Raw genomic sequence first — 19,284 nt, 5'->3', positions numbered from 1 at the left:
CTTGGCTCAGGGGAGGGCAGTTGTGGAAAGTTGAGCTGGCAATCTAAATTTGCCCACTTAAAACCATTTATTATTGCTAAGCCCTGGTGATAATTCTATTAGGATCAAGAATGATTAAGCGGTCTACTGAAAAATGTCAACTCAGGTGGGCTCATTAAATTCAGTGGCATTTTTTTCAGAATGCATAACATTCACAACTGTCCTATTCAAATGCTTCCTGATCTGTACTTGGAAATCCAAAGAGGGCAGCTTTATTTATTTATGCTGTTCAGGATAAATTATTTATTCATTTGGTCAACTTGTGATGGAATGTTGTTCTTTAAGGAAAACTTTTAAAGATTTTGAATAAATTGTATTGCGGATGCTAAGCTTTCTTGATTCACTCTTAGGCTGCTACAAAAGTTTTGCAGTTGAGGTTTAGGAAGATGTCTTATGGTTGGACCTGGGATGAACTGAGTATTAATCTTCTGATAAAGGACTCTAAGCAGTGATCCTTATTACTATTTTCTCCTCATATTCCTAAAAACAATACTGTGAAGCTGTAGACTTGAGAACAATTCGGCCAAAGTCACAATGAGATCACGACTAGATGAGAAATTTGAACCTGGTGCTTTCAGGCATTTTTTGTACTATTACCTTACACATTTTTAGAATGCTGGTTGAATAGTTGTGTTACATAATAGTTGTCTTGACAAACGGCTGATTGTTGCTAAGTGTTTAAAAATGCATTGCTTGTTAATAGTAAAAGATAGTTTATTGACCAGTGAGAGAAATTAACTTCTTTTAAACTGCGTTGCTTCAATCTGTAGAAGAAACTATAAAGGTTCCTGGTTTAAGGGTGAGGTTAAATTGTAAGGGTGGGGTTAAATTTCTCTGAAGATCGGTAGTAATCTAGATAAATAGTGAAATACTGTTGCAGTTTGTGAGGTCCTCAGTAGTTGTTCCTGTCAATGGCAAAGGCTTAGCTGCAGGATGGAAGTAAATAATAGAAAAATGCCCATTTGTGCTATTTATGCTTTGCTTCTCCTCTGCTGCTAGACACCTGGATAATCCTGGGCTATCTGAGGCTGGTCCTTGGAGTTGGAAAATAGGTGTGTACTACAGCAACTGTTGCTCACACAACTGGGTGTTCTCCAAATTTCAGATTCCCTGCAAATGGAAAGAAATACTAGTGCCACAGATTATTCCTTCCTGGTCTCACTGTCATAGAAGTTTATTGTGTAGAGGACACATTTGGAAGAGAAACAAAACATTCCCCTGTATTTGAAGTAGAAAACCCTGAATATTGGTGTGAGGGTAACATTTTTATGAGCTTCTAAGGTATAAACAGCTGTTGCAGTTCAGTTTCATTGGCATATGTAGTCATCCCTATGCAAACATTCTAGAATTTATCAGACTTGATTTTTCAGGCTTACAAACACCCTCATTAAATAATTCAGAAGAAACTTTCAGTTTTCCTTGATTCTCAGCCTCTTTTTCTAATTTCTTGCTCTTCCCCTGAACAAACTGGATGTGCCTGATGAAGCATAATAAAATTTAAATTACCCATTTAGTTTGCTCCACCACAATTTCACGCTGAGCTACGGGTGAATGTGTGTTGATTGGGAAAAAACGGTAAAAACTGGTGGGACGAGAAAGGAATTCGCCTTGTCTTTTGGTTTTAAAAGCCATTTCCCTGCCATCATTTTATACAGGATGCGTATACAGGATACATACCGAATCTTTGCAAACCCCCCTTAAACAATCTTTTGGTTCATAAAAAGGACAGTCCTTTCAAAACATGCCATACTTAAATGGTATTTTCCAACTAGGAAAAAACACTTTTAATGATAATAAACTTCTTAAGTTTGATCTCTATATCTAATGAAGGGCCTTTGAATATTGCTTCTCTTCATTCCCACTAAAGTTATTTTTGTCTCCTCTTCCATGTTTGTATGCCTAAAGCTGCTGATTGAAGTTACTTGTGGCTGAGTTACACAGATGATTTATGTCAGATGTAAAGGCAGAATATGCGTGCTAAGATAGGCCTAGGCAGGGTGCAAAAAATGTACGGAAATCATCTAAGGTCTACTATCTGCTCAACTGTTAGATTGTTATAAGGTTAAAAAAAAACTTGACATATGTAGGGTGTACGTCTTCAACCTCCAGAATTCCCCAGGTAGCATGCTGGCTGAGGAATTCTGGGAGTTGAAGTCCACAAGTTTGAAAAATACTGCTCTAGAATGAGGAGATGTGTGTGTGTGCGCGCGCGCGTGTGCACTCAAACATTTCAGTTTGCGCTCTTTTTTAGTTTTAAAGAAGACTATTTGGTAAAATGTGGAAGTTAACTCTCTTCAAAATGGATTCTGGCCCATCACTTGTAGACTGGCCCCAGTTTTCTGTAGCTTTTGGATTGATTGAAGGGTGTCCTGATCTAGGAGAACTGGAAACAAATCATTACTTTTGTTTTCTATTTCAATTAGATACATAAAATGAATTGATATTTTAAGAATAAACTATAAATTACTGTGGAGAAGGCAATCTTTTTTCCCCAGCAACTTTATGATTGCTGCTATTTATACTTCATTGCTTAGGGGCAAGCCAGAAGCAAGCATTTACACTCAGAATCTTAAACCGCTTCAAAAACTTTAAATGTTCACTTGCTACATTATCTTTATTTCTAGAAATAACAGCCTGGATCGGTTTATAAAATAAATTACCCCTTGTAGGCATAGCTAAATAAATGTTTCCTAATTTAAAAAAGGAAGCAGTATATTTAAGTGGCATAATGAACAAATTATTATTTTTTTCCTGTGGCAGAGCTGGATTAGCTGGTGGTACTTGCTGTCCTTCTTCAAAGCAGCCTTTGAACGGTGTCTTCTTGTTCCTGAATTTCCCACTTCCGGCCTGTCCCAGCGCTTGCCTGACAGCTTTAAGGGGCTCTTTTCAGTAGCTACCTATAAGTCAGGCCTCAGCAGTTTTGCTCATCTATGCATGATAGATAAGATTTGGCTATTAAAGATACCATCCTCTCTGGTTTAGTCAATTGTGGAACAATCCCAAAAGTTTTGAAGATAATTCTATACATTGTTGAGCCTAATGTAGGGAAATTGAGGCTAAAATTATGATTTCCTGATGGAAAGGATATTTGTCAAAAAGTTGGTGTTTCTGTAACACGGGAATGTGCAGCTTTTTTAATGGTGATCTGCACTTCACAAGGGAGTGATTTGTTGAAGACCACATGCCAAATGGATGTGTGACCAGAACAAATGGGTGCCGTATGACTAAGACAAAAATGAAATGTGATACGGTTTTATTTGCAGCTAAATTAAATGCACTGAGTGGGCACTCCCTAATATGTTTAATCAGTTCCTGTTTACATCTCCTTAAAAATGATCATCTGATGACATTTTTGGAGGGGCATGTGGATCACACTCAAATGTTTTGAGGGATAGTGTGAAATACTGAAGCCTTATTTTCGTACTTCGGAAAGATCAGATACGAGTTTCTGTAAAGCTATTCAGTGACAAGATTCTATAAAAGGATATCCTTGGCTTTGACCCACTGGTCCTTCTGATGCCATATGGTCAAGAAACTTTTTTTCTTCTACCACCTCTTTTTTCCTTGGATGGAGGGGGAGGAAGGGAAGAAAGACAAAACCTGAAGGGAAGCACACCCAATTATGCCACCAATTATTGTTAGCTATGCTTTGTTAGACATGAATACAGTGATGTTTTGACATTCTTGATGCTTATATAAATGTAATAATTTCAGTTCCTGCATTGAATTAATGCACAGCTCTGCTTTCCTCTGTGCAACAAGCAATTTAAAGAACAGAGACCTGAAACCAATTCAGTTTAATAATCTTTATCCAATTTGACCTTGGAAAATTCCCACCACAGCAGGAGTCCCAGTTGATCTGGTATTTTAGACTGTAGCCTGATTGGCTTAATGGTTTATCCAGTCCAGAAGGTTAGCAATGGTTGATGAGGCAGTCATAATCAAAGCGCGCAGGTTATCAGTTAAAGTTAGAACTAAAATCAGTCTGTGCATTCTTTCCATGTCCCTCACTCTGGTTTATGTTAATTACAGTTAAGCATTATTTCTGAACTAGTATAAGTACTTTGCTTCTAAACTAGAGAGAGTAAGCAATTTCTCTTCATGAAGACAAAAGGGGTAACTATTTTACTTCCTTCACAACAGTAAGGAAGCAGTTCATCATTGCTGCCTTCTGGGATTCTTTTTTTAATCTTACAGCTTTGGTGGTGAGATTCTTCGTGATCTAAGCACTTACCTATTTATTGTCCTGTTTAGCTTGTGGGGTTTATCCAAGGATGATAGAATGTAATGCAGAATTGTGGGAGGGATCTTTCCCAGAGGTCAAAGAGACAGCTGAATGGCTGGTAGGCAGGAGAAAGTGAAAATCACCCCACCTCAGCAGTTCGTTCAGAGAGTATATTGAATCCTTTTGGAGATGGTCTTTTTATAGTCTGACAGGATTCTCCTATTAGGCCATCAGACCAAATGCCAAGAAATGCCCGATCTCAATACTGGTGCAGGGAAACCCCAATGGGATATAAGAACTACTGGGAAGGGGGAATTGGCTTTCGCCCTCTTCCTCCCTACCAGACATTCAAAGCTGTGACTTTGAGCTACATTCCATCTCACTATGTTTAAGGGAAAGAATTGCCTAGTGGTAGAATCTACAGCAGGGATGTCAAACTCAAGGCCCGTAGGCTGGATCCATCCCACTGGGTGCTTAGATCTGCCCTGTGGCGCCTCCCTGGAAACAGTAAAGGATCGGCCTGCAGTGCCTCTGCCAGCAAAAACAGAACTTGGGAGGGCCACATGGTTCTCTTGTGCTCCGTTTTTGCTGGCAGAGCGCTGCAGGAGGCCATTACAGCTGAAAACGGAGCTTGGGAGCTTGTGAGGGCTGTGTGTGGCCCTTAGTACCCTGACCCTGCCCACTGCAGCCACACACCCCAGGCTCCTCGAGGTCAAGCACTGCTGCCCTTAATGAAGTCAAGTTTGACACCCCTGATCTACAGTATATCCTCTTTGCCATAATAATCTGAATTGAACTGTTTGAAAGCTTTACTTTGAAATGGACATGGTTCATTAAACTTTTGAATACAAAGCCAATCCTAGAGATCTTGTACTTCTGTGAACTGCTTTTAATTTCACTATATTTTTGTTTATTCATTTGAGGTTGGCTTTCATAGTCAGAAGCCAAGAGAGGTGATAATTGGTGGTGGTGGTAGTTCCTTAGAATATTTACAATTGAGAACAGCTGTGCTTTATAAGACAATGTGATCCTGATTAAAGAATTTTTTTTCTTAAGCAGAAACACCAGTGATAAAAGCTTTAATGTCCTTGGCAAAGCTCTTAGGACACAAACTATTCTAAGAGAATATGTATTATTCACATTTGTGCTGTAGATATGAATAGGTTTGTGGGAGTTGAGGCGATTTCAGTTAAAGAAGACCTTCAGATTTCTCTGTCTCTCAATAAGCTTGCGGAGAAAAAGATAATTTTTACCAGGGACAAATTATTTTTAGCCAGGCAATGCCGAAGAATGAACTTCATGGAACAAGCTCCGGATGTACCTTTTTATATAATGTTTCGTGCCTTTGACCTATTATGTGTTTCCTATGGCTAAAAAATGGAAAGGCCATGGGTTCCAGAAAATAATGAAATATTTCTTTGAGGGAGCTGGAATGAATGTTTTCAGTGTAGCTTCTTCTGCCACCTTCTATTAATATGCCTTGAAGCAAATTATTTAGAGAAATCTTCCACACCTGCCTTCATGGTCAGATCTGACCCAGTGAAGATTCTTTCCTTAAAGTATCTAATAAAAATTCTGAATAAGAGGTAGATTTATTCCAAGGAAGGCTGGTTAAGGAATTGTCTTCTTGAGGGCTCCTGATAAGGATATACAGGTGGTCCTTGACTTATGTCCACAATTGAGTCCAAAATTTCCATTGTTAAACAAGACAATAGTTAAGTGAGCTTTGTCGCATTTTTACGACCTTTCTTGCCACAATTGTTAAGTGAATCACTTCAGTTGTTAAGTGAATCTGGTGGCCCAATAACTTTGCTTGTCAGAAGATTGTAAAAAGTGATCACATGACCCCAGGACAACTCAACCGTAAATATGAGGCAGTTGCCAAGCATCTGAATTTTGATCACATGACCATGGGGTTTGCTGCAAAGGGGGTGAGTGTGCAAAACAATAATTAGTCACCCTTTGCAGTGCTATTGTAACTTCAAAAGGTCACTAAATGAATGGTTGTACGTTGAGGACTACCTATACTACACAATTTTGCTTTGTGCTTAAATCACTTTTGGTAAGCCTCTCTTGCACATAAGGCACTTATTTTGTCACCTGGCAGGTGTAGGATCTCTTTAATCGATTTTAATTTACTGGGATACAAAATCTCTGGTTTGTCTTGAGACAGATATTATGTAAGAAACTTAATGTTCTGCATTTGGTTGTTTAAATATGGGACACTCAGTGTGAAACGTTCTATTTCCCTTTTTTTCCACCACTTTTCCTCAACCCCATGTCCTTCAGATATATTGGCCTTAAGCTTCCATGACTCTTGAGTCATCATGGTGAAAGGGATTGGTCCAGAGGTGGTATTCAGCAGGTTCTGACTAGTTCTGGAGAACCGGTAGCAGAAATTTTGCGTAGTTCAGAGAATCTGCAAATACCACCTCTGACTGGCCCTACCCCATCTATTCTCTGCTTCCCGAATCCCAGCTGATTGGCTGGGTCTCCTTTTGTTGCCCTGCACAGGAGAATGGAGCTGGAAAGCCAGTTAGTGGGGTTGGGAATCGGGATTTTGCAGTATCCTTCTCCATCACGCCCATCAAGCCACGCCCACAGAACCGGTAGTAAAAAAAAATTGAATACCACCACTGGATTTGCCCAACTTAAATAGGGAGTATCTGATGGGGGAAGGTTCCTATGATGCATGATAAGGCTGCATTATGTTGATCGATGAATGGCTGTCTTGATTAAAAGAAAGCAGTTCAAATTCTCTTGGATTAGACCAGGATACCAATGGTTCAACTTTGAAGTAGTATCTACAGGCAATAATAACTGTCCCCTCTTTTTTTCTCTCAGTTTATAGCATTCCGTACTGATTTTTCTTATAGGTGGTCACTCATGCTTTGATCACCTCCTTGATGGATTACTGCAATGCAATGCATATGGGATTGCCCTTGAAGAACATCCAGAAGTTGCAATTTGTCCAGAATGCAGTGGCATGGACAATAATGGGTGTTTAATTACACCTTTGCTACTGGCTCCTGTAGGCTTGCAGGTACATTTTAAGGTGCTGCTTATCACCTATAAAACCTTTCATAATATATTTGGAGGAATGTCTCCTTCCAGGGATATCTTAACTTCCTGTTAGATCAGAAAGAGGGGCATGGTTTGTGTGTCATGAATTAAAGAATGTCATCTTACACAACCTGGGAAGTTTGTCTATTTGTTTACGTATCTGTCCTCTAGAACAGGGGTCCCCAACCACCGGGCCGTGGACCGGTACTGGTCCGTGGACCATTTCCTACCGGGCCGCCAGTTTGCTGGGTGCCACCATCTTGTTTGATGAGAAAGTCCTTCCGGGTGAGCTTTTCCAGATGGAAAGCGGCGTTTGGGTCCTGAAGGAATCCTCGCGCCTTAGTTTCATCGAGGGGCGGGCTTTGAACGAAACTAAGGCGCGAGGATTCTTTCAGCACCCAAGGCAAGGCGAGCCAAGTGACCGTCCCGAAGCAAAGCCCATCGACAAAGGTACAAAGGAGGAGTGGAGGTGGTGGGGAGAAGCGGGGGACGGCTGGCTGGCCGGTCGCTCGGCTCACCTTGCCTTGTCATGCATGCTGATGCCGGTACCGGGCCGCGGATCATTTTGTGATGCCGGTACCGGGCAGTGGCACAAAAAAGGTTGGGGACCACTGCTCTAGAATACATGACCAGATTGGTCCTGACACTTCTAGCTTCTGGAAAGCATTAAAAATTTGATTGTTTAACCTAGGCATGGCAATGGCAGTAGGAAGTTAATTAAACTCATATGGGTCAATATTATAATACATTTATTAATATTACTTTTTACACTGAATTTTGGTTTGGTTTTGAATTATTTGTTTTATATTGCACTTTCCATTTACATATCAAATCACTATGGTGGAAAAAATGGTCACAGAAATGTCTTTTCAAGGTAACAGACCTTGATTGCATTCCAGAATGAAGTTGCACAAATGGTAGTAATTACATTACTTATGTAGTATTTGCACCCACAGAAAGCTGTTTATGAAAGTGCTGTTCAGGTAAGTGCTGAGGATCCCAATGTGTTTCTGTTCTGTAGATGATTTTGTTTGTTTGTTTCTACCTTTGAATTAGTCTTAGCTTATAGTTTTCTTGGTAATATTTTTAGAAGCAGTTGGCTATTATCTTCTTCCTATGGCTTAGATGATTTGACTGAACCAAAGTAATTCAGTTTCTTGCTTAAGGTGGAACTAGAACTCACCATCTCCTAGTTTCTAGCCCAGCACACTAAGCGTAACTTTTTCATGCTGAGTGGCACCTTCTAATCAGCTAGATGGCAGTATTTAGCTCACCTTGGCTGAATCAGAGAAGCTAACCTGGGTCAAACATAGTTAATCCTTGGCAAGATACCCAGGGGGCTCTGCAGTGATTTTTTTTGTGGGGGGGGAAAGATGCGGGAAAGTGCAGAGGACTTTATGTGAACTCTTTAAAGTAGCCATGTCTTTTCCTTGTATAGTGCAGCTGCCTTCGGAAGGGCAATCTTAGGAAAAGTTAGTTTGGTTTAAAAGTTATGGACAAAGGGTAATATGTACCCATAAACACTCTGAAGCATTTTCTCCCTGTCAGATCTAAACGCTGTAGCGCACAGCCCTAATAACTAGCATGTGACTGCGGCTGTTGGCTAAACTGCTAAGTTGAAAAAGATTCCAGAAGGCTAATGTGGCAAACTACTTCTGGATTGTTCCCCAAACAATTACAGGAATGCATTTTGCAATCACCCATAGTCTAAACTTGAAATATTTTACTATATGCAATCACCCAGTGTCCAAACTCGAAGTACATTTAAAAAAAAAAATTACTTACATGCCTATATCATCATAGGCATTGTATACAGCTCTGGGCATATTAGTACTGTATTGCAGCTCCTAAAATTCCCAACCCATATGGCTAACAATTGGGAATTCTGGAAGCTACAATCCCAACTGACAAGTGGAAGATCCCAGGGTGCAGACAGTTGTGAATTTTGAATAATAATATGGTTTCCTGCAAGATCATATACAGTATATAAATGAGGTAAGAGAAATCTTTGAAGAAGATGAAGGCAAGCATTGCTACATGGAAAATATATTGATTGATAATCCTGTTCAGTTTGATCTATCCAGATGTCTTTGGGGAGCTTTTTTTTTTCTGGTGGTAAGATACAAGCTATTGTCCATTGTGGATGCTTGAAACTTAACAGATTCTGTCTACTGTACAGATGCAGCTTTTGCCTGAATGGCCATCCATAACATAAATGCCTGTTTGCTATTTTCCTGCTATAAAAAAGAGTAAGTTCAAGGCCAATTAATGTCCTCTCTTTATAAGATTGCTCATTTTTGTGGGAGATGATAGTCCTAAACAGTAATTGGCAATTTATACTAAAATATTTGAATAAGCAAAATGCAGAGGAAAAAAGTTTCCTTTGTGCATTCTATCATACATCACTACAGTCTATTAGAGTTTCCAAGCTGAAATGCTTCATGTTTCAGTTTTACTTTATAATTATCATAGTAGGGGGTGGGATGTCTAAAAGAAATATATGAATTGCAAGATTGATGTGGCCCTAAAACATCAAATATCTGATTATAGAACTGATATGGCCATCAAGATGAATTTTATTCAGGATGTTCTTTCTCAACTTGGTCTTTCAACACATTTCACTGATGTTATTTGTAACCAACCTCCGTACTGCTGGTAGTCCTCTTTCCTTCCATTTTTCCCAGTACAGTATTATAGGCTTCTCAAAAGAGTTAGGTCTTTCCATAATGTGTTTTGAATTATGATAATGTTCCTTCTCTTTTGTGCCTTGACTAGGAACTCTGGATTGATTCGTTCTACCATCCATTGGTGTTTGTTTGTTTGGCTATTCATAACATATAGGAGATCTCTAACCTTCTTCAGCATAAATATTTAAAAGCATCAACTACTCTTTCCTGCTTATTCAAATCCAGTTTTTGCTTCCATAGTGTGTCAGGGAAAGCTGTTGCTTGCACATTTCTAACTTTGTAGACATAGAAACGTCAAAGTATCTGAATATCTTTTAAAAGGCCTTTTTTTGATTTCATTGCACATTTTTTTCTAGTTCCCTATCAATAAAATTCAGGACTTCAAAGCAATTTCTGATTCCTGATTTTCTTCTGGAAAATGTTAGGTATATGCTCAAGTTCATATCATAGAAAGTGGGTGACTTTGTAATAATCTAATAGATATTCAGTCACTGATTCCATTGTATCCTTCTTGGCAATGAATTGCCAGGTCCGTAATTTTTGTGTCCTGAATAGTAAACAGTAGGTTCTTCTGATGAAAGTATCAAAATTCCAGTCCATTTCAATTTTCTTATGGCTAAGATACCAGTGTGTAATTGATTCTTTTGATCTACCATGTTGAGCTTTTTCATGTTCATACTTCTTATATTCTGTGTTGTCACTAATTCTGTCTCGGCAGCTTCAGGTTTTCTTTTCCTGCATGGAAATCTCAGCAACTAGACATCCCACAGTTTTTAATCTGGCCTTACATGTATGGCTCAGAAAAGGCCTGATGCTGCTTGCCTGGAAAATGAGAAAGCACAGCCCCTTGAAAGCAAATATTACATTATGATGCTGACTTGCTGATCAGGGATTTTTGTATGAGGATCAAGATGGCTAGTTGGCAGGCTCAGGAATGCATTTTAAAAAACCACTTCTTTTTTTTTGCTGTGCTTATAAGTCTCTTGGAATGTGGTAAATCAGAAGAAAACACTGAATAAAGATTTTTAGGACATAAAGATTTTGATTAGAGAGCATTATTACTTCTAGGTCTGTGCCGAAGGCTTGTATTGCTGCTTGTTTAAACATTGTAAAGTGTGCTTTGCTGGAACAGATAAAATTCTTCATAGCCTTGAGGACTATTTTCATTTTGTTTCATTTTTTTCTCTGGCACTAAGACCTGATTCCCACTCTCGCAGAACTTCTTCTGTGTATTTGAGAAGACATAAAAAGTGATGCTCCTAAACTTATTTCAGATATTTATGTGGTGTTTGCTTCTTGAATATTGGTATAAAATTTCAGCAGGTGAGGGGAACGTTGATTGTTTGAATGTTTGTGAAAAAAATGGAACAGCTTGCCCTCGGAAGTTGTGGGAGCATCATCACTTAAGACTTTCAAGAAGAGATGGGACTCCCAATTGTCAGAAGTGGTATAGGGTCTTCCATGGGTGGGGGGGGGGGTTTGGACTGAATGACTTACAAGGTCGCTTCCAACTCTGATTATCTGTAATCTGTAAACAGAAATGCACATTATAAACATTCTGCATTTTATGAAACAATGGTTGGAAGCCATTGCCTATGGCAAGGGTGTCAAACTCAAGGCCTGCAGGCCAGATCCAGTCCGCAAGGCGCTTAAGTCCGGCCCGCAGGCCCGGCCTGGAAATATCAAAGGACCAGCTTGCAGTGCCTCTGCCAGTCAAACAGGCCGTGTGCAGCCCCCCTGCAGCCCGTTTTTGGCTGGCAAAGTGCTACAGGAGGCCATGGAGCGCAAAATTGAGTGCAGGGGATGTGCACAGCCCCCCCCCAAGCCCCAGTTTGGCTGGCAGGATGCTGCAGGAGGCATCTGTCTCATCTACTCCCGCTCACCCCCTGCTGGCCCACAGAGAACTACAATGCTGATCCCGGCCCTCGAAGAAATCCAGTTTGACGCCCCTGGCCTATGGTGTGGAAGTTATAGGCAATTCACTGTTATAGGCAATTCAATTCAATGCTTCTTTAAAATGTTTGTTGCTTTGCACAAGATAGATGTTGCTAGTATGTATGACATTTTATGACTCTAGTGCTGATGCAATGATCTATAACATATAACATAGCAGATTTAAATGCTGGACCAAATTGGTAATATCAATTTAGCTTCAATATATCACCCCTCTCTTGGAGAAAATGGAATTATACTTGTTGCAAACAGATAAGTAAAAATATATATCCATTTAGGAGAGTTTCAGGATTCTGTTTTTCAAATGTATTATCACAAAACTAAATCTGAATATTTTTTTCAGGTTTATAAACAGGTTTACTACAATTACTGTCTGGCATTTTCTGTTTGGATTTTTTTCCCCCAGTGATGATACAGAGACTGTTTCTTCATTTTTATAATGCCGTACAATATTCAGGAACAATTTGCAGAATTGAGGGAACTGGCATATTTTGCATTTATATGACATTCTTGAGCCACATTTACATTCTAAAAATCCATTAACTCTGTTACAAAAAGGAGTCACAATAATTCAATTGTTTTTCTAGCATCCCTCCTCCATCATACCTGTTCCTACTTGGGATTGCTATCACCTCCAAAGATGCTAATTCCCAGTACTTTTGGCAGATCTATGCATATTTGGATTCATTTCTTGTTGTGGGGGAGCTACCTATTCCAGATGGGGATCTACTGGATCTTTGACCCTAGTGGGCTCAAGTGGGACTTAACTGATGAAGTGGATTTATGCGCAATCCCTTTATCATTATTTAGTATGAGTCTTGTAAATTACATGTTCTATTTTTAACAAGCATACATAAAATATGTGTACCCCTAGTTTGGGGGCTGAAACTTAGCTGACTTTGGTTGATCTTTAGAAACTAAAACGGGTTAGTTCTGATTAATATTCAGTAGGAAGCTGCCACGCAACCCCAGGGCTGTAGGCAATATTGGAAAGTAAAAGGACAATCTGGAAAATGTAATTTGCCAAGAAAACAACTTGGATGTGTTTATCCCCATATTTGAGGACATCTTTATAGACTACTTTATAAACTCTGCAATTTCAGACAAATAATTATTTTTTTAATAAATTCAAGGTCAAAACACATGGACATGTTTGATATATAAGACATAGATGACCCTTTGATTTATACTTTGCTGTAAAATTATGAAATTCAGATCTGGATTGGAATCCTAACACATCATTGATAAGGAGTAAATATTATCCAAGAAAATAAAAGAGAATTCAATTTTCAATGAAGAAGGGTCCTTAACTTTTTTTCCCTCTACTTGCATGGAGAAGGGGAAAAGCAAAGGTATGTGCAGAGGTTCTAGATCTTGAACTTTAATGCTCACGTGGACAAAAAAGATCAGCTGCACACTTTATATAAACTGTAGTATGGATTTTCCCTTTTAAAATCAACTCCTGAGTATTTGTTACCTTGACTGTTTTTCATATTAGTGTGGCATCCATTGGATTAGGACTTTTTTTTTTTTGCAGAAAAGCTTATTAAAAATGCCTCCCATTCCATTGTTGTCCAACAGAGCAGAGTTAGTCTATGTCAATTCTATCTTAGTTGTTTTGGGAGACTGCAATACTAAAAGGTCTTTCCAAACTGCCTCCATTGAATTTGTATGCTATCATTATGTCAGCTGCCAAGAGGGGGGGTGTTGGTTGATTAAACTAGGATTAACGCTATTGTTCTCCCTGGACTAATTCCTTCCAAATGCAATATCATTCAGCATGCCCCAAGGAACAGTTGAATGCCATAAGCTTCAATCTACTGTGAATATCAATGGCCTGCCCTCCAAAGAATCAACCAGTCTCTGTAGCTTATTGGGAGTGCAAAACTACAGCATGACCCTTTTATGATTTGATAAGAGATAGCCTTAACAGAAGGTCAAGTATAGATGAATGAAAATCTGTCTCTTTCTGTGATAACTGATGCCTTTGAGATGCAGAAAAATGAATGTGCTAAGCTCTAGGTCATCAGTGGTTCACTAACGCTCTTAATACAGAAAACCCAAATTCAGGCTCTGGTAAGTAAGTAAGGTAATGAAAGACCCAAAGTTTGAAACCTTGAAAAACTATTGAACTGTCAATCAATATGGAAAACATTGAACTTGATTAGAGCAGTGGTCTGAGTTTAGATATTCCAAGTAGAAGCCACATTCCTAGAATGCAGCATGGGTTTGTTAAAAGTAAGTTATGCTAAACAAACCTTGTTGCCTTTTTTTGATAAAGTGACTAAATTAGTGAACTATGGAAATGTTGTAGATATAGTATACTTAGACTTCAGTAAGACATTTGATAAAGTAGACCTCAGCCTACTTCTTGGTAAGATTGAACAATGTGGAATGGATACCATCAGGTGGATTTGCAGTTGGGTAGTCATCTGCACTCGGTGTTAGTGTCTTAGGTCCAGGACTCTTCAACATCTTCATAAATGACTTAGATGAGGGGATTGAAGGGACACTCCTCAGTTTTTCAGATGACACAAAGCTGGGGGGAATTGCTAATGCTTTGGAAGATAGACTCAAGATTGTCAAGTGTCTTGATAAGACTTGAGCATTGGGCCCTACTCAGCAACATGCAGTTCAGGTGAGAAGAATAACATAGGAAGGAAAACCAAATGTACAGGTATAGAATAGGCAGTACCTGGCTCAACAATACTGTCTGTGAAAGGGATTTAAATGTCCTGATGGATCACCATTTACATAAGTGTGCTGCAACTGCCAATACAGTCCTAGGCTGTATCAACAGAGGGATAACATCAGGATCATGAGAAGTACTGTTCTATACAGCACTAGTGAGGCCACATTTGGAATACTGCATCCAGTTCTGGTCACCACCATACAAAAAAGATGCCTAGAAAGAATGCAGAGAAAGAACAAGGAAGAGGATAATGAGTCTGGGAGTAAAATCATATGATGAATGGCTAAGGAAACAATGAAGGCTCAAGGGAGACATGATAGCAGTCTTCCAATACTTGAATGGCTGTTACAGGACTTATTCTCCATAGCACCTGAGGGCAGGACAAGAAGCAATGGGCAGAAGCCTGCCAAAGGACAGCCAACCTGGAAATAAGGAGGAATTTCCTGACAGAATGATTAATCAATGAAGAGCTTGTCTCCTGGAGTTGTGGATGCTCCATTTCTGGAGGTTTTCAAGAAAAGATTTAATGGCCTTGGCACAGACCCAACCCAACTTTCCTTTAGCCAGGTATTTCAACCTGCCACAAGCACCTCCAACTAACTTATTTCATGAACCAAACAAAAGGCACAAAGATTTTATCCTGAAATTGGAGACCAAAACAGAACCAATTTGCAGAAGGAAGTAGTTTTGTCTTGCGTCAGATTGACTGCGGGAAAAGTCCCTCACCAGAATCAGTCAGAACAAGATTGCAAGATCATTCTGAATAAGATTGCAACAATAATACAACAAATCACAGCACTTACAAAGTGCTATCCAAAATTCCTTCCTTCCAAAATCTTGAAAAAGAAAGCCCAGTTCAAACTGCATCTAAGAAAATCAGTGCAGCTGGTTTTTCATTATGTTATTCCAGATATTCCAAAATGTCCAACAAATGTCTAACATTATCCTTCAACTATATTTTTTTAGATAAAATCCACATGGATTCTGGAATTACATATTTCTCAAGTTTGATTCTGCAGTTTGATTCTGAGTTGACATTGCATTTTGAAAGAGTCCTTTTCTGGTAGACTTCATAGTTTAATATAATCAATTATTGCAGTTGAACTCATGAAATATGAATTAATCCCATTTATCACTGATAGTACTGATCATCCTTTGATATACGTCTTTAAAATATACCTTGTAGTTAATAAATCAGTATGGTATATACTGTAGATTAGGACTAATAACTCTGATATGCTTAGTCAGGCTTCATTGTATTGGTAACTTCCTCCCTTTAGTACTGCCTACTATTGTGTTAAAGTAGAAAGTAGAGATCAGCTAGAGTTCAGGGAAGAATGTCAAAACATATAAATATTTGTTTTAACCTGTGTTACTTTTGCTTATACAACTGGACCTGACTCTGAACTTGCTGCATGGTTTGTAGCATCAGATTCATCAAATCAGTGCATCTGGCATCCAAACTTAAAAGCCTTTTATTCAAAAGCATCTTCCATGACCAGGTTCACATGCAATGCTAAATAATAGAATGATTAATATGTTTCTGACTCAGTAAGACATGATATATGTTCCAAGAAAGAAGAGTTTCCAAAACTTGCAATACCTATCTAGCCACAACTGCTATAAAATTCAGTGCTTACTTATTGCTTTTAGAATTCAGGTGTGTTAACATTTGAATGGTATATGTTTTTATGTATCTATAGCTCTATAGATACATAATATTAACATACATTAATATTAATATATATTAATATATATGTACATACGTGGAATAAGTTATCAGAAATCAAAACCTTGTTTACAGTAATATGAAGCTTAGTTCAGTTGCCATGACTCAACTTCCAGACAAACTCTACTTGATGACTCAGCATCTTCATCAACATATTAGAGAAGGGTCATAGTTTCATATTGCAGCATTGCTTTACTTCTAAACACATTTTCTTTATTTATTTGATTTAAACAACTTTGGCTGTTCATTTCACTATTGTAGTTGAATTTTAGATTTAATCCATAGCATCGGTGAATAGGACCAAGAAACATTTGTATCTGAAATGCTAGTTTAAATTGATAAGGAATCTTTTTGTACAAGCAGACAGGTAATGCTGCTATTGAAAAGTGTAATGCAATTGTAATAACAGCTGTGAGATTGGTGTATGCCCAAAACTGGAAGAATGAGGACCCCCCCCCCCATCGAAAGCGAAATAATAAGGAAAATATTAGTCTATGCAGTGATGGACAGTCTAATTCTAGAAATTAAGGATAAGGGTGAGACAGAGTTTCATGAAGTCTGGAGCAAAATGTATCAATGGTTGGAGTCGAGGAAAAGAAGAAATCGTTGGCGTTTTATAGGAATGAAAGTTAAAGTTTTGTAGGCTAAAGAAAATGAAATAGAATGGACAAATATGATATGAATATAAAGACTATAAGGGGAAAAAAGAGATGGAAAAGAAGCTAGGGTTGTAAATATGTATATAAATGTAAATAGAAACAAATATGTAACCAGCATTAAATTAACAATGGAGGAAAAAGGAAAGATTAACTGTTATATCTATTTCTATGTTATAGTATGTATGGCAAAAATGAATGCCAAGAAAGTCGCACTGTGTTCAATTGTTTTTAATGTTTACTTAATACAAATTTATATATATATATAAAAAAAGTGCAGTGCAATTATATCCAGATTTATTTGGAAATTCTTGTACTGTGATCTGCTGATATTCCCCCCCACCCCCCGAAAAAAAGAAAAACAACTGTGGTTGGGAGGAGAATAATCATAAGAGTTGCCTGTGACTTATTGAGTACATTTACAAAATGATGTTTTGTCCTTGTTTTGTTATGTTCAAACCTAATCAGTTTCCTTGATTAAATGAGAAAATAATGTCCGCTATTTTGTTTCCCTTTGCAAGTGGAGATTGCAAACAATGAAAGGAATCTTTCAGCCTATCAGTCAAGATTTCCTCCAAGCCATGAAAATTTTAAAAAATCTGAAAGTTAGAAAATGTGTGATTATTTGACTTTCAAAATTTGCTTGGAGATAAAAGCTGATCACGTGACCCCTTGATAGTGCAACCGTCATAAATACAAGTCAGTTGCCAAACATCAGAATTTTGACCATGGGGATGCTGCCAAGAGGGTAAGTATGGAAAATGGTCAGAAGTCACTTTTTTTGGTGCCGTTGTAACTGAACAGTCACTTAATGAACTGTTGTAAGTCGAGGACCACCTGTATTATCTTTCTTATGGCCCACATGCATCTATTCTGGGGTAAGGAATTTTCCTGAGGGTCCACATGAGAAACTGGGGATTGTGCCCATCACCATCCCACTTCCTACTGATGTCATCTCCCTGACAATGTCCCATCCTTGACCTCTGTTGCTGGCCGCCAATGCCACCCACCACTGAGCGGCGACAGAAACAACCTGTGGGGTTGCATGTGACCCACATGCCATAAAATGCCCAGGCCTGATCTACTCAGTCTATATTCCCCCCTTCAGCCCCAAAAGATTCCCACAGTGGTTTGCAGATTTTGGAAAAGATTTCCCACCTCAGCTGAGATGGAAATGGTCTACTCAGAAGATTTTACTGCTTTCATCGAAGTAATGAAAGCAAGGTTGCCTGCTCGCTCCACTCCTTTCATATATGCATGTACCAATAAAGGGGTGGAGCTTTATCATTGGGACTCTTCTTCATGACTCCATGGACACCACTGGTCTTCTGGGTTTCTAGGTGGGGAAGTCCAAATTGGCAAAATGTTTGCCACAGCATTACTTTGAATGCGGATCCTGCTGCTCACTCTCCTTCTAATGAGTGACCCCAAATTTCATTCTAATAACCCAACAGAAGCATTAAGTAGAACTCATTATAGGAAAAGCTTATTGATAGCCGTTTGGGAAGGATGGCTCGGGTTTAAAAAGACTTCTGATTAGCTATCAAGATAATTGTATGTTCTGATTTCCACTTGAGTTCATTTATCTTCAGATCTTCAAATGTATTCCTTATAGCTCTATCTCTATTGTTGTCATGAAGTAGTTTAGTATTGATAAGCTAATGTGGACTTGAATCATCACAACAAAGAATAATTGTGTATTCCTGCTAAGGAATATTTAAATAAATGTGTGTGTTATCTCGATCTAGACCAGTTCCTCTGTTGAATTCTGGCAATTGAAATCCACCTGGCTTAAAGTTGCCTGTTTTGACCTAGGCTTCCTTTGAAATCATAAAACACAATTTTAGTCCCTGCAAAACCTCTTTTATTTCCAGAGCTGTGAATTACGTTCATTCACAGCCTGCAAGGCTTCACAAACAGTCTTTCAGGAGAATGTTTATGTTTATAAACTCACCTTATCGCACTTGAAATGCTGTCAGAAAACTAATTGCCAAATGCAGGGCAAGGCCAAACTTGACACAGAATCAAACAGAACTTTTCAAAGCTTGAATTGACCAGACGAATGAATTGCTTCCTGCAAAAGCTCACGTCCCATTCGCTCCTCTTTTATGTCCTATGGGAGGGGCCAATCATCTCCTGAGTCGACCCTGCTTTCTCAATTGTTCTTGTCTTCTGATAGCCCTGCACATGCGCAGGCTGGGAACCGGTTCCAGAAACTTCCCTGCCTCACTGCTGTCTCA

At 38.8% G+C, this 19,284-nt stretch overlaps 1 protein-coding gene across 1 annotated transcript in view; it reads left to right on the top strand.

Annotated features, from left to right (window-relative positions):
* LRP8 (LDL receptor related protein 8) overlaps window positions 1–19,284 on the top strand; it is a 205,705-nt gene that overhangs the window by 1,936 nt on the left and 184,485 nt on the right. The gene's annotated exons all lie outside the window — the stretch shown is intronic.

This window comes from Pseudonaja textilis, chromosome 3 (genome assembly GCF_049901715.1).
Source record: "Pseudonaja textilis isolate UNSWEBS1 chromosome 3, rPseTex1.2, whole genome shotgun sequence".
Lineage (NCBI taxonomy): Eukaryota > Metazoa > Chordata > Lepidosauria > Squamata > Elapidae > Pseudonaja > Pseudonaja textilis.
This window is presented reverse-complemented; position numbering and strand designations above follow the sequence as displayed.